The sequence below is a fragment of the Rana temporaria genome, chromosome 12, assembly GCF_905171775.1.
Source record: "Rana temporaria chromosome 12, aRanTem1.1, whole genome shotgun sequence".
Taxonomy (NCBI): domain Eukaryota; kingdom Metazoa; phylum Chordata; class Amphibia; order Anura; family Ranidae; genus Rana; species Rana temporaria.
The window spans coordinates 47,799,934-47,817,165 of NC_053500.1; positions in this window are offsets into that span (position 1 = coordinate 47,799,934).

Genomic DNA, 17,232 nt, shown 5'->3' on the forward strand with positions numbered 1-17,232 from the left:
CATGGCCCGGGGGTTGGGGACCCTTGGGGTAGAGGATCAAAGTCACCTCAAGCAGGGAGAATGCTTGCATTTACCTCAGGGTAGATCCATGGTCGGAGAGCATGAGACGACAGAGAAGGGGGCCAGTCACTTTAGTCTTTTCATGTTTTATTGCTCCAGCTGAGAGGTTTAGGGTTAGGTCTCCATCAGCAATGAGGTCTTCCAGACTCCATTAGCCCAAGGGAGTGCTAGGATCCTCTGAGAGCGGATACCAATCCCCCTCCAGCAGGCATCCATCAGGCTCTTCCACCATGGAAAACGACAAAACCTGGGAATGCCCAGGAAAAAATCAAGCCTCCTTACCGACCAGCCTGAAGAACAACCAATTAACCTGTCTAACAGTATGCGTTAAAAACAGGGGTTTTGTCCGCATGCATTTGCAAACGCATGCGTGAGCCACAGAGCCGTGCCAAGTCACCCTGTAATCTGTGGTCCTAACACTAAACAATGAGTGTCCCCACAATGGAGGCACATGCATTCAAATGGATAGATAGGGGCAGGTGGACTGAAGGGGAGCCACCCCTCCTTAAAGGTACATGAGCACACCAAACACCCAGCATATAGCACAATGGCTGAAAAGGTGTTGGTGCGCTGCTGGACCAATATAAGCACCACAGGTGAAACATAAACGTGTCCACCGCCCCCATCTATAGCTATGGAAACCTACCCTCCTCAACCAGGCAGGACAGCTTAAAGAATTCTGCGCTAGACTTCGAAGGACTCAGGCCCACATAACATAACAATTTAGACAAATCCTCCCCAGGCCGAAGCTTGGGGGAAAGAGACCTCGCCAGGCTACTCCTCAAGCTTAAAGTAGAACTATAGGCAAAACTTTTTAATTTTGAATAGAGCAAGGGAGTGTTATAACCCCTGTCAGATTTTTTTTCGCCATCTGTGTCCCATTGCGGAGATATTCCTTCACTTCCTGTCTCTTTGCAGGCAGCGTCAGGCAGATCAATCTTCCCCTGGGTGCCTATAAAATAATTGCTGGTACATGAAATGAAACCTGGTACATTTTATTGAAAATCATATGCTTTTTACCAAGTAAACCGGTATAACAAGGGTCTGTATACAATCTGTCTGTCTGTGGAAAACCCTTTAGCTATCAGCATAGAGCCATGAGTGAAGTGTAGGAGGAAATATCACACATACTTCAGAGTTTAGACTACCTTTCATAACTGTGGTAGTACACCCAAGTTACATCCTGCAATACACAGTGGCCCGGATTCACAAGGCACTTACGCCGACGTATCTCGAGATACGCCGCGTAAGTGTAAATATGCGCCGTCGTATCTATGCGCCGTGCCCATAAACTGAGATACGCCTAAAAATAGGCTTCATCCGACCGACGTAACTATTCTACACCGGCGTATCGTATCGATTTTTAATGTGCATATGCAAATGAGGGAGATACGCCGATTAACAAAAGTAGTTGTGCCCAGCGCATATTATACGCGGTTTGCATAAGTCGTACGTCCGGCGTAAAGTTAAGCCCCATATATGAGGCGCAACTCATGCTAAGGTATGGACCAGGGAACACAGCCGTCGTATTTTACGTCGTTTACGTAGTATGTGAATAGGGCTGGGCGTAGGTTACGTTCACGTCGTAGGCAGTGTTCCGTCGTGACTTAGGGAGTAGTTCCGACGTGATTCTGAGCATGCGCACAGGGATGCGTCCACGGGACGGCGCATGCGCCGTTCGTTATTCGTATCTTTATGGCGCTCGGCCCATCATTTGCATGGGGTCACGCCTCATTAGCATGGCTCTCGCCCTCTTCCACCTACGCTGGATTACGCCGAGGAAACCCAGCACAGTTTGGGAGGCAAGTGCTTTGTGACTTCTGTGCTTGCCTCTCTGCGCTGCTTCGGCGTAGCGTATATTAGATACGCTACGGCGGCATAAATATGCGCCATTGTATGTGAATCCGGCTAAGTGTGTTTTCTGAGCGAGGATATTCTGAGACCTACCCTATACTTCTGCAGACGTGAACCAGCTCTCAACCCTGGTCAATCCAGGTGGCCATATGCACCCTTCTCCAGGAGTGCCATCATCTCTGACCACTTCCTAGGACCTAGAACCAGAAGGGCATCTACAGTACCCAGTCTTCCATCAACTACAGCTCATTACACTTTCCATTCTAGAGATTCTCTTGGAACAGACATCTGAATGCTCAGGAACTTTATTGAAAACTTCTCATATACACAATTACATCTTGATCAGGCAAACGCATTTAACAACAATAAATTTACTGTTTAACCACTTGCTTACTGGGCACATATACCCCCCTCCTGCCCAGGTGAAATTTCAGCTTCCCGGCACTGCGTTGCTTTAACTGACAATTGCGCGGTCGTGTGACGTGGCTCCCAAACAACATTGACGTCCTTTTTTCCCCACAAGTAGAGCTTTCTTTCGGTGGTATTTGATCGCCTGTGCGGTTTTTATTTTTTGCGCTATAAACAAAAAAGAGCGACAATTTTGAAAAAAATACAATATTTTTTACTTGTTGCTGTAATAAATAGCCCAATTAAAAAAAAAAAAAAATAATTCTCAGTTTAGGCCGATACGTATTCTACATATTTTTGGTAAAAAAAAAAAAAAATCGCAATAAGCGACTGGTTTGCGCAAAAGTTATAGCGCCTACAAAATAGGGGACAGAATTGTTTTTTTTTTTTGTTTTTTTTACTAGTAATGGCGGCGATCTGCGATTTTTATTGGGACGGCGACATTATGGCGGACACATCAGACACATTTTTGGCGCCATTCACATTTATACTGCGATCAGTGCTATAAATATGCACTAATTACTGTATAAATGTGACTGGCATTGAAGAGGTTAACACTAGGGGGTGAGGAATGGGTTAAATATGTTCCCTTTATAGTGTTCTAACTGTAGGTGGAGAGGGGTGACTGGGGGAGGTGACCGATCTGTGTCCCTATGTACAAGAGACACAGATCGGTCTCCTCTCCAGAGACAGGACGCTGTCTCTGTGTGAGCCGGCAATGAGAGATGATCTCATATGTTTACATTTGAGATCATCTCTCATTGGCCGCACAGATCGCATAGCAAATGGCCACTCTCATTGGCCATTCGCCGCGATCTGTGATTGGCTGTGTCCAAGGGACACGGCCAACACAGAGTTTTCCCGCTGCGCGCGGGGAACGCCAAAAGGGGCGGACGTCAATTGACGTCCAGTTGGATTTTCAGGTCCGCGCTGTAGCCGTCATTCGGCTATAGCGCGGGCCTCTAGTGGTTAATAGTTGCTTAACAATCTTTCTTCACAGCAATCCCTGGGGTTAAGGCCCCTTTCACACGGACGGCAGTTAAAAGCATGTTCACTTTCTGCTGAAATTCAAGGCACATCGATCAGCTGCATTTGTACAGTGCGATTAGCTGCGGTTGCGTTTAGCCGCGGCACGATATTGGACGGGGATCCGTCTTGGATAGTATGAATCTTGAGGGGGAACTCCACGTCAAATTTTAACCACATCAATACTGGGCACTTTCGCCCCCTTCCTTCCCAGACCAATTTTCAGCTTTCAGCGTTCTCGCATTTTCAATGACAATTGCGCGGTCATGCTACACTGTACCCAAATTCATTTTTTAATTCATTTTGTTCACACAAATAGAGCTTTCTTTTGGTGGTATTTATTCACGACTCTGTTTTTTATTTTTTTTGCGATATAAGCAAAAAAAGAGCGGAAGTTGGAAAAAAAATAATATGTTCGTCTTTATATTTAAAAAAAAATCCAATAAAATCTCATTTTGTCATAAATTGAAGCCAAAATGTATTCTACTACATGTTTTTGGTAAAAAAAATCTGTTAGGTGTATAGTAATTGGTTTGTGTGATCACGGACATACAGTATATATATATATATATATATATATATATATATATATATATATATATATATATATATATATATATATACTGGGAATCAAAGGAATAAATATATAAAACTGTTAGTACATGAAAATGAAATTAAAAACGGAAATGGCAATAAAGACTATACGATGAATATACTTACAGAGCAGCCCGTAAGTTAAGTCTATATTGCACTACTTCTATTAAAAGTGAGGCGAGTGTATATTGATGGATGACTCTTGGAGACCGGATCTTTACTGTCTCTATTGTACAGGTCCTTGCATTTTGCTGGATGAATAGGCCATTGTACCTTCCCCTTTGGGCACTGTTTTTTTGATTTCCTGGTTTTCCCCCTCCCTTAAACAAAAACTGCCCCTGCTTCCCACTTTTATGAGATCCTAAAAATGAGCATGTTCAGTCCCATAGTTGTCCTGTAACATTGCTAAATTCAACAGATTGTGCAAAATTGTCATATTGTGAAGGTAAATATCAAATCATAGATTTTAGTCAGTTTCATTCATAAGATTATATTTACATTGTATTAAATTGGGTTTCTATCTTTTCTTCTGGTCCCCACACAATATTTGAATCAAATTAGTAGTCGCAGTAGAATCTATGGCTCTGACTAATGTCTTTCAATCCGCATTTCCAAGAGATGAATATTCCAAAACTGTGGGTTTTACTCAGAAACATCTCCCATGTTTGAAATACAGTATCTCACAAATGTAAGTACACCCCTCACATTTTTGTAAATGTTTCATTCTATCTTTTCATGTGATAACACTAAAGAAATTACACTTTGCTACAATGTAAAGTAGTGAGTTATAACCACACCCCGTGTATGAAAAGGGTAATTAAAGTCCCTTTCCAAACACCAAGGCAGCTACCAGACACTCCAACCAGCCGAATAAGACCCCATACGAATAATTCTCCCCCAAACACGAGACGAGGCTCTGTGTGAGGTTCAAGCAGGAATCACAAGCTTTATTGAAAAACTACATATCCTGCTCATATTAATCTGAAAATACACCTGTGACCAGACCTAATTTACATGAGCTAATTAACTGATCCCTTAGACAGCATAGGTGACTCATAGACATGACTTTTAGGCCAGACTTGCCGTCTGGTAGCTCAGAAGACACAATCAACATTATCACAAAGCAACACAGAACTCCTTCACACAATAGCGGAGTTAATTACCACAAACAACAATGGGGATCTAATGACTCTTACATTGAACTTCCTGGAATGCCCAAATAGGGATTTATACTTCCTGGGCATAGCCCTCACAGTGTACAGGGGATAACATCTTAATTTTTCTTGAGAGATATTGTTAATGAATATTACTATCCCATTTGAAGTAATCCAAGACATTTCTTAATGTCCATTATTTTCTTGCTCGCCCTATGCCCCTAATAGACACAGGGTGATTTAGACATAAGAGGTGCATGGGGAGCTGAAGCAAGGGTATCCCATACTTTCTAAGAGATTCTGGGTTCCACGGGCCCTCCCGTTATATGAGTGCACAGCTTGTATAACAGTGTAAATTTGCTGTCCCCTCAAAATAACTCAACACACAGCCATTAATGTCTAAACCGCTGGCAACAAAAGTGAGTACACCCCTAAGTGAAAATGTCAAAATTGGGCCCAAAGTGTCAATATTTTGTGTGGCCACCATTATTTTCCAGCACTGCTTTAATCCGCTTAGGCATGGAGTTCACAGGTTGCCACTGGAGTCCTCTTCCACTCCTCCATGGCAACATCACGGAGCTGGTGGATGTTGGAGACCTTGCGCTCCTCCACCTTCCGTTTGAGGATGCTCCACATATGCTCAATAGGGTTTAGGTCTGGAGACATGCTTGGCCAGTCCATCACCTTTACCCTCAGCTTTGTTATTAAGGCAGTGGTCATCTTGGAGGTGTGTAGAAAATAAGCTGCACAATGACAACCAAAATGCCCAACAATAAAAATGCCCAAACATATATAAAATATAAATGGAAATGCAATGTCAAATGTGAATCAAAAATGCACCCCTCATCCAAATTGTGACACCGGTTCCTGCACAGATGCAAATAATTAATCCAAAAAGTCCCAATGAGTAATCAACAGATGAATTGTAGAACAAACTAGGCGTTTTCAGAAAATAAAAACCAGTAGGTTGATATTGAGAAGTCCTCCTACAGACAGGTTGGTGACTTCAAATCACAAGACACTCAAGAACAGTGCTGTATGATAGAAAAGAGATCCTCCACCTCCAAAATGATTGCCGCTTTCCAGAAAAAAAGATCCCAACTAGAGATCCTTGTACGTGGATGGCCTATACCCCAGCCCGGGTCTCTGTATGACTGTGTCTGATGTCTCCGCTCAAGCAGTAATTCTGTTCTCAGCCACTCTCACAATGTCATATGTGCTCAAGGTCAGATTAGAGAAGAAAAACCATCATAGCGTGACCCAGTTTAAAACGTTTAATAAAAGAATAAAATTGCACTTACAAAAAGTAGAAGATATATTTGCGTGTGAATATACGTGTAGCCGGCCGGGTTTCACAGCCTGTTCCTTCCGGGACCTTGCGTTGTTGTTGTGGTGACGTTAGCACACTGCTCCTCCCTACTTTTTCACATCTTGGAGGTGTGTTTGGGGTCGTTATCATGTTGGAATATTGCTCTGCAGCCCAGTCTCCAAAGGGAGGGGATCATGCTCTGCTTCAGTGTGTCACAGTACATGTTGGCATTCATGGTTCCCTCAATGAACTGTAGCTCAGTGCCAGCAGCACTCATGCAGCCCCAGACCATGACACCCCCAACACCATGCTTGACTGAAGGCAAGACACACTGTTCTTGGTACTCCTCACCTGGTTGCCACGCCACACACGCTTAACACCATCTGAACCAAATAAGTTTATCTTGGTCTCATCAGACCACAGGACATGGTTCCAGTAATCTGGAACACTTTCAAAACCCTTTTATTTCCAGGTAAAGTAACGTAGTGGCAAAAAGGAAAAAATGGCCTGGTCATGAAAGAGGGCAAATCTTCTTGCGGTCAAGTGGGTAGACAAATATTTTTTTGCTTTTTCTGTTCTTCCTTTTCCTGGTTGACTGAGGCACTGGTGATGTAACCAGGGCCTCACAGATGCAACCTGGGAAGTTCCTGTCACATGTTCCAGGAAGTAAAGGGAGATGGAAGGGCATCTACCCTTAGTAAACATGGCTACCATGAGAAGATTGGGGAGGAAAAGAAAAAAAAGGTTATGCAAAGAATGAAAAGCCTTTATACAATCTTGCATTTTACTCCAGTCATTTGTGTTCACTGTCAATTGCTTCCTGTGAGGCCCCGTACACACGAGGAGACAAGTCCGATGAAAACAGTCCGCAGTGTACTAACAATCGAACATGTCCGACGGACATGTTTCCAGCGGACAAGTTTCTTAGCTTGCTAAGAAACTTTTGTCCACTGGAAACCTGTCCGCTAGGCCGTACACACGGTCGGACATGTCCGCGGAAACTGGTCCGCGGACCAGTTTCAGCGGACATGTTCGACCGTGTGTACGCGGCCTAACATTCAAGTAATTTAAATTTACCTAATGCCTTGTACACATGGACCAAATCTCAGGCGGCATTGGCTGGTTTAATAGAAACCGCACCCAACATTTTTTCTGTGTTCAGCTGGCTTCTGACGATGGGGCATGATCGGAAAAGTTCTTCCGATGGCTTCCCCATCTGTGCTTATAACCAATGGCTGACAGCGCTGACCGGAGTGACATTTCCATTGTTTATGTAGCGGGGTATCACCCTTGGTGACGTGATATAAAAGACTACCATTGCTGATCGTGAAGGATCTCAGCTCCCTCCTGTGGCCGAGATGGGTTAGAGCCACCTGTTGTTTACATTTTGTTCTGGTAGAACGTTGGGGAATTGAGTTCAGGAGGAGAAGAGACTCCATTTGCCCGGACCTGTAATAAACTACATTACCCAGACCACCTGGATAACCCCAAGATGCTTTGCCTTCCACGCCGCCTGCTGGGGAAGGTAATTTAAGGGAGTGGACGTGTTTTGCGCGCTCTCTCGGGACCGCTTCTTCAACCCAGGAGGACACTGCCAGAAGTGTCTCCACGGGGAGTAGGCCGCAGCTGAGGCCTACATACGCCCAGGCGGAGCACCCTTTGTAGAAGGAGAGATGGAACCCTCTGTCGGAGTGATCGGACGGGCCATCAGTATCCCTGTGACCTGTCTGAGAACCGGAGGCTGCCGGCTAACAGGACTGTGACTGAAGATCGGGGACGGAGTGCCACAGAAGGACAAGGCCTTAACCGGTTGGGTGAGACGGGCACTTGCCTGAGAGTACTGACTGTCTTGCGGGAGGGCGAATTGCTGATGTTCATCTTTCACCCGTTTACTATTTCCCTTTTTGGATTATAAGTTGTTCTTTGTGCGCCAACGCATACCAACGCACAAGTGCAAGAACTGTTAGCATAAAGTTATATTGAGGTTAGGCCTGGGACGACAGGCCATATCTATTAGCTATAGCTATAATACTTAAAGCGGTGGTTCCCCTAAAAATAAAATTTTAACATTGCTTTTCCCAAATAAATTACGATTAGAATCGGCCGGTTTTATAAAAAAAAAAGGTCCGTACATACCGTTTGTTAAAGCCGAACGTCGGTGCGCATGCGCCGTATAGAGCCGCACCGACGTTCGGCTTCTTTCGGCATCTCGTGACGCGATGTATGCGTCGGTCGGATGCCTGTCCATCAATTAGGAACGCCCACCGCCAGCATCGTACCCGGAAGTGGCGGTGGGAACGAATATAACAAACGGTATGTACGGACCTTTTTTTTTTAATAAAACCGGCCGATTCTAATCGTAATTTATTTGGGAAAAGCAATGTTAACATTTTATTTTTAGGGGAACCACCGCTTTAAAGACTATCTATCTAGGGTTATACACTGTTAATATTAATCGAGTAATAGGTTTTATTACATTATACAGTATTATAGAGAGACAGAGAGCTGGGTGGGGCTTGGCAAGGGGGGCGTTTCAATGTGTATGTTTTGTTGAGGGAGTTCCCCTTGCTGTGTGCTCACACAGGTCTGTATGACACTATAGTCTAGCTCACACCTAAGCATCATTATTGTTACTGATCTTGCAGGGATCTGCAAATAATTGATCTCTGTTTTATTATTATTTTTTTTGCTGAAATGACTGTTTACAGGGTATAGAGACATAATAGTTAACTGATTCCTTTTAAAAACGATTAAAAATAGATAAAAATCAATCATATAATGTACCTGTAGTTTCAGTTTCGTTTTTGCATGTTATCCTGCCTCTGTGCTGTATAGAGCCATAGAGAAGTGATGGTTTGGAAAACGAAACTAGAAGCTCCCAGTACTGTGGTCCTCAGGAAACAGACAACCAGGAAGTGTCCAGAACAAAGCAGAATTACAGCAACATCAGAGCAAAAACGAACAATGAGGACATGAAACCAGGACTGCAGTAAGGTAAAGAAAGCTATTTAGCTAAAAAAAAAATCCTTTAGTGACCCTTTAAGGTGCTCTTTTAATTTGCATAATCTGTTGTAGTGTAACGGGATATTGTGCTTCCCCACAAACTACTGGGGTCCACAACTCCCATATTACCAGTTGTGTCAAGGGAGGGTTTTGAGCCACTGTTATGCCCTGTACACACGATCGGTTCGTCTGATGAAAACGGACTGATGGACTGTTTTCATCGGAGGAACCGATTGTGTGTGGGCCCCATCGTTTTTTTTTTCCATCGGTGAAAAAAAATAGAACCTGTTTTAAATTTTTCTTATGGTTAAAAAAACGATATAAAAAAAAAAAATTGTCTGTGGGGAAATCCATTGGTCAAAAATCCACGCATGCTCAGAATCAGGTCGACACATGCTCGGAAGCATTGAACTTCATTTTTCTCAGCACGTCGTAGTGTTTTATGTCTCCGCGTTGGACACGATCGGATTTTTAACGAGAGGGCTTCCCTTGCTGGGCACTCCCCCCCCCCCCCTTTCCTGTCCAGGACAATTTTCAGTTTTGAGTGTTGTCACACTTTGAATGACAATTGCACGGTCATGCAACACTGTACTCATATGCAATTCACCCTATTCACTCAGTGCCAATTCCCCTTACTGCCCAAGCTTCCCCCCCATTTGTCACCCCACTGCAGTGCTGCTGGCTTTCCTCCTTTCCTCTCCTCTCCCTCTGGCTGCTAAAGGAGATGTGTAAGGGTGGAGAGCAGAGGAAGGGGCTAATCAATATGTCATTCACCAGCCCCTTCCTTTTCTAAATGAACACACTCACTCACTGTGTTCAATCATAACTACAGACCACCAAGGCTCCTGAAACGCGTCAGCCATACCACCGGTCAGATACCACTTGATCCGTGTTGTCACCGTGTTCTTCTGGCGTTGCTGTGTACCAGTTGTACTGGTTGTCAAAGCGCTGTTTACAACTCATTTTGTGAGTATAATTATTGTTTTAATATATGTAATAAAACCCTTTTATACGGTATCACACTAGGTCGGTGCGCCCTCCTTTCTTTTCTCTTTTTTCTTTTCTCAATCATAACTGCACCATAGTAAACTGTGTTTACTATGCTTCCATTTGTGAATGAACAGGAACCTGCTCAGCACAGAGCACTTCCTATTTATTCACTGTCCAGTGCAGCTGAGGCTGCAGAGAAAGGCATGTGTTTGAGCATTGGGGGTGCACACCCTAATGCAATAGGCTGCACACACCTATAGAAGGACAATAGAAATATCTCCAAAAATATCCCTTTTTGGAAAGTAGACAGTCCAATGTATTTAGTAAGAGGCATGGAGAGTTTTTTAAAGTTGTAATTTTTTGACACAATTTTGGGGAAAATTAAGAATTACAATTTTTTACTTTTTTACATACTGTCACAAGTGCAGTACAGCATCATCATATAACTGGTGTGGCAGTGATCTGATCACTGCTATAAGCAATCATTTCTAAAAATAGCATCCATTCATGTGTAAAGCCTCATACACACGGTCGGACTTCAAACAAACTTTTCAGTGGATTTTTGTTTGAAGGGCGTCGGCCGTGAACTTGGTATGCATACTCACGGCAGGACTTTATCAACAAACTTTCCCAAAATCACGTGTTTTTTCAGCTCTTTTCTGCTCTTTACCGCCACCCTTTGGTCAACTTCTGCTATTGTTGGTTGATTTTAACATTGGTTTTGAGCATGCGTGTTTGTACTTTGGACTAAAGTCCGATGGACTTCTGTACACACACGATAGGATTTTGCACCGTAGGACTTTTGTTGCCGAAAAGTTTGTCCGTTTGCAGAGCGAACATTTGTCTGATGAAAACCAAAAAAGTTTGTCCGATGGAGCGTACACACAGTCGGAATTTTCTTGAAAACCTTCTCATTTTGAAGTTTGTTGTCAAAAAGTCTGATCGTGTGTATGGGCCTTAATTATGTACTATTATGATATCTGTGATTGGCCACAGCTAACACATGGTACAGGTATGCTGTGTTTGGCCCCTGCATTATGTGATCGCTGTGATCAATTACAGAGATCACAATAGTACACAATGAATGCATATGAATGAAAGCCACAGTGTACTATTGACACATGATCGCTGTGATCACAGCAATCACATGGTACCAGGGACAGGCAGGGCGGGCCGGTACGACAATCTGTCTTCTGCTGTGCCTCTAGTAACACAAGTTACAGTAACACAGGCAAAACACACCAGACCAGAAATCAACAGTGGGTGTATAACATCATATGCCACTGGCCTCACCCTCATTAGGTGAGGCCAGTGGCATATGACGTTGTACACCCGCTTTTGATTCCCGGTGTGGTGTGTTTTGCCTGTGGTATTCTAACTTTTGTGAGTATATCTACTTTTAACAAATCATGTTTTTTTAGCATACTACTCTATGGTCCTTTCTCCTACTCATTTTTACTTTGAGGTGCTGGCTTTGTGAAGAATCATGGAGGTGGTGGAGTCAGTGGTATCCTGAGTGGTGGCCAATTGGATGATTTCTGCGCTGTTGATCTCTTATCATTTGGAGATCATTGCTGTTTGGTAAGTGAACTGGCACACTTGTCTGTGAGGTGGTTTGGGATTCTTACACATGGACTGTCATCATTTTCAAGATTTTACATTTTGACTTTTATATATCTCTCTTTGAAATGTATTTCTTTGTTATGCATAAGTGGATTATACAGTGGGTATAGAAAAAAAATCACCCCCTTTAAAATAATCACATTATGTAGATTTGCAGCTTGAAATGAAGATGTACACAGTTTTTGTTTTCTCCAGCTGTATTTACTCAGTGCAACTTATAACACCCAAGATATAACACCAACATGTCATAAAAAATAAAAAAAAGATTGACTGAGTTGGAAAAGGATCACCCCCTTGTGTCAGTATTTTGTTGAACCACCTTTTGCTTTAATTACAGCCTTTAGTCTGTCTCTGCTCACAACTACGCCGGCCCAACTTCCTGGGATATGCCGAGCCTATAAATACGCCCAGACATGTGCCCATCTGGCGCAAAAGTACATGCTGATTTTTTCCCCCTTAGGGAAAGTACTTTTGTAAAGCAATGGTGGCTGCTGCAAATACAGAGAAGAAGGATCGGAGGAAGAAAAACTTTTGCCCGGAGGAGAGGGCTATTATTGTTGCGGGCATAGTGGCACATGATAAGTACCTCCATGGTGCCCTCAGTCACCAGACCAGCAAGGCGAGAAAAAAGGAGATCCTGATGGAGCTCAGCTTGCAGGTCAGTGCCGTGGGCAATGCGACCAGGACCCCCCAGGATATCCCAAAAAAGATCAATGATCTAAAAAGGAAGGTCCGTGAAAAGCTGGGTGCGATAAAGAGGCATGCCAGGGGCACGGGAGGAGGACCAGCATGTACTGTGCGGTTGACCCCCGGAGGATGAGTTGATCGCCAAATGCTTGCAGCGTGAGCAGGTGGAGGGCATGGAGGGGTTCGACTCCGGACACCAGGCCTTGAGGACAGGTAAGTGTGTTGTATCTCCTATACAGTGTGTAGCATGTGAGGGGGTGGAAGGGAACATGTGAATGGTTTGTGTCATCCACAGATGTGCTGGAGGGAGCGGGAATGTCGTCGGTTGCAGGGCGACCCACGCCATCCAGGGATGAGAGTGCCCATACCTCTCCCCTGGAGGAAGTAGAGGAGGAGCACGGGGACCTGGAGGACGCGTTCTATATCCCGGATGAAAATCCCAGCAACCCTGGATCCTCCCAACCCTCCTCCCCCATCATGGGACCCTCACAACCCTCCTCCCCCATCAGGGGACCCTCACAACCCTCCTCCCCCATCAGGGGACCCTCACAACCCTCCTCCCCCATCAGTGAACCCTCCTCCACCATCAGGGTACCATCCTCACCCTCCTCCTCCATCAGGGGAAGCTCCTCACGGGCCTCCCCATATGCACGGCCCCAAGCCTCTCCTGCCCCCAGGAAGGCCACCAAAAAAACAAGAGGTGTTCCAGAGGCCATTCACGAAACCCTTGCGAGGGATCAGGCCCTCCAGACCCAGCATGTGGGTGCTGTTGCCCGGGACATGAAGCGTCTCGCAGACAGCCTGGCATCCTCGGTACAGATACCAGACTGTTTGGCGGATATCAGTGCCAATTGTGCAGCAGTTGCCACATGTGTTGGGGAGCTGCAGGCCCCGACCTCCCGCCTGGTGACTGACGTCAAGAGCTTCACAGGGGCTGTAAAGGCCAATACAGCGGAGGTGAGGCACATGAGGCGGCAGCAAAATCAGAACACCACCCGCCAGCTGCGGATGCACGCAGAGACCACCGCGGTGCTCAGGCAGGCAGCCAGAACCTGCCAGGAGTCTTGAGGAGGAGTCTCCTGATGATGCCCCACCCCCACCTGAAGTTGCCCCCGGGCAAGTGAGGAGCCAGAGACTTGGCACCAGGCGGAGCCCACGACGGGGCAATTGAGTGGTTTATTTTTGTTTTTTAAGCTCCGGTGAGGAGTTTTATTTTTATTTCAGCTCCGGTGAGGAGCGTTTTTTTTTTTAATACTGCACACGGTCAGTAGTGCAGGCTACAGTGTGACTGGTGTGTGAATGTGGGGGTGACACTCCTGCCAGTAAGGGGTGTCACCCTCGGTCGTCGGGGAGAAGTTATCCCCACGACCGTGTGAATGTTGTATGAATGGTCAGCGACATAATTGGAGCCATGGCGCGGCGTTGCTGCTCCCAAGTCCTGCATGGTGGACTTGGGCTAATCCAATGTGATGTGGATTTGGTGTGTGTGAGCTAGGGACCACAGTGGTGTGCATGCGTGCATTCTCCTTGTGCCATGATGAATGTGTTTGTTTAACGTGCAAACATGCCTACCACGAGGCATCTCCTGACTGCTCTTCCCTCAGCAGACGGGGTAGCCTCGGTTAGGGGGGGACTGTGTGGTTCGGGGGTCAGGTCCTCGCGTATGCCAATCTCCAGGCCCTTTCTCATGGCAACATGCACCGATGATCTGGTACACAAAGTTTGGGGAATACAACAGGGTCCACCCGGACTTATCCAGGCATCGGAAACGGGACTTCAGGAGGCCAAATGTGCGCTCCACCACTGCACGGGTACGTATGTGTGCATCATTGTATTTTCTCTCTCCTCTGGTTTCTGGATCCCGGAATGGAGTCATGAGATGAGGCCCAAGTGCATATGCCGCGTCACCTGGAAGGGAAAAGACAGGAGGATGTTAGTCGTGCATGTGCCCCTCATGACAGTCATGCCTGACTCCCATGTCACTCACCAAGCAGCCAGCTGTTCCCGTACACGTTCTGTTCGAATTCCATTGGGATGTTGCTTTGACGGTATATGTAGCTGTCGTGGCTGGACCCTGGGTGTTTGGCACGGACGTGCCATATGAGGCATTGGGCATCGGCTATCACCTGTACGTTGATGGAATGCCACTGCTTACGATTGCGGAATATGTGCTCTGTGTCATGGGGGGGCCGTAGTGCCACATGTGTGCAATCAATGGCCCCCACGGTGCGTGGGAATCCGGCAATTCTGAAAAAATCCGCCATTGCCTTCTGCCGCAGATGCTCATGGGTGGGTTTGATGATGTGGTGGGACATGCGTGTGATGATTGCGGGGACAACCTGGTGCACGCATCTGCTCATGGTGGATTGTGACATCCCAGACACTACTTCACTTGTACGCTGAAAAGATCCACTTGCAAGGAAATGGAGTGTTGCCACTACCTTGACCAGTGGCTGCACTGCATGTGAGCGATGTGGCTTGCTGGTGATGTCATCATGCAGGCTTGTGGCTAATTCCAGGATGGCATCAGGGCTGAATCTGAAGATGCGATACACCTCCGATTCCCCCATGCCAAAGACGTTCATGCACGTTCAGTATATCCTCTCCCGTGCCCTCCTACGTGGCGGTAGGCCCATTAGTAGTGCTAGGACCACGGCTGCCATGTGTTGTCCTGCAAGTGTGGTTGCTCAGCTCGTCCGTAACGGTGCTGCTGAAGCTACTCTCCAGCTGACTTGTGCAAGTCTGGTGCAAAGTTACCCATGCTTTATGAGGGGTAAGTTTATTCCAGGTGTACAACTTACGCGCACCGTGCGTAGCCTGTGCCGGACGCGCGTATGTTCGTGAATCGGCGTATCTCCCTCATTTGCATATTTGCATACAAAATCAATGGGTGCACCAGATACGTTCGGCGTAAATATGCGCCTACAATACGCCGGCGGAAAAAAGTTACGTCGGTCGGGAGAAGCCTATTTTCAGGCGTATCTAGTTCTGTGGGTACGGCACATAGATACGACGGCGCACATTTACACTTACGCCGCGTATCTCGCGATACGTCGGCGTAAGTCCTACCTGAATCTGGCCCCTAGACTTTGCAAAATGTGACCACTATCCTTTGCAGAACTGCTAAAGTTCAGTTAAATTTGATGGTGACCAATTGTGGACTGCAGTCTTCAAGTCATTCCACAGATTTTCAATGGGGTTTAAGTCTGGGCTCTGACTAGGCCATGCAAGGAGATTCATCTTTTTCACCTTCAACCACTGTGTGGTCATTTTTGCTGTGTGCTTTGGGTCATTATCTTGTTGGAAGGTAAAACATTCTTCCCATTGACAATTTTCTGGCAAAGGGCAGCTGATATTCCTCAAGAATTTGATGGTATTTTTCCTCATCCATTTTTCCTTCTATCCTGACAAGTTCTCCAGTCCCTGCTGCAGATAAACACCCCATAACAGGATATTACCACTTCCATGCTTTACTGTAGGAATGGTGTTATTTGGATGGTGAGCTGTAATGGATCTCTGCCAGACATCGTTTGGTGTTGAAGCCAAATAATTACATTTTAGTCTCATCTAACCATATCACATTTTTCCATGTGGCCTCAGAATCTTCAAGGTGTGTTTTACTGTGACTGCATGTGGCCTTTCTTGAGGAGTGGCTTTTTTCTTGCAACCCTCCCATACAAGCCACATTTGTAGATAATTTGTGATATTGTTGTCACATGCACACAATGACCACTCTTTGTCATTAATTCCTGCAACTGCTTCAGAGTTACTTTAGGCCTCTTGGTAGCCTCTCTGACCAGTTCCCTCCTGGCTCTTTCAACCAGTTTGGAGTGATGTCCTGATCCAGAGAGGGTCTTTGCTGTACCAAATACCTTTCACTTCTTAATAATAGACTTCACTGTGCTTCTATGCATTGATAAAGCCTTTGATTTTTTTGGTATCTATCTCCTGACTTGTGCCTGCCCACAACTTTACTCCAGGGATCTTTTGACAGTGCCTTGCCACCCATAGTTGATTGTTTGCTTCAGTTGCACAACCAGGGACAGCAATGCTCCAGGAAAGCTCTTTTCATGCTGAGCTAATCAAAATCACCATAGCTGATTACAGTTGAAAGTCAAAAAGCTTTGTGTGCCATTGAGAAGGTGATTAGCTGCACCTGATTAAGTGATACAAGTTTTTTTTAGGAGGGGGTGATCCTTTTTCCAACTCAGTGATTCTGTTTTTGTTTTGTTTTTTCAGAAATGTTGGTGTGATATCTTTCACTTGGCTCACAATTTTTTATGTAAAGGGATAAAACATCAGTCTGGGGATCATTAGCATGTTTTCTTTTATGTGAGGTACCCACAAGCAGTTCTGCTTGTCTGAACACATTTGATAGTTGCACTCATGTCGTTTTTTTTTCTCAAGATATTGATTGTCCAGTGTGAAAAAATGCAGGTCACTGCACATAATGTGAAAGCGCTCTTAAATCTGTAATAGAAAACCTCTGTCCCAGAAAAAAATTGACGTTTTAAACGGAGGAGT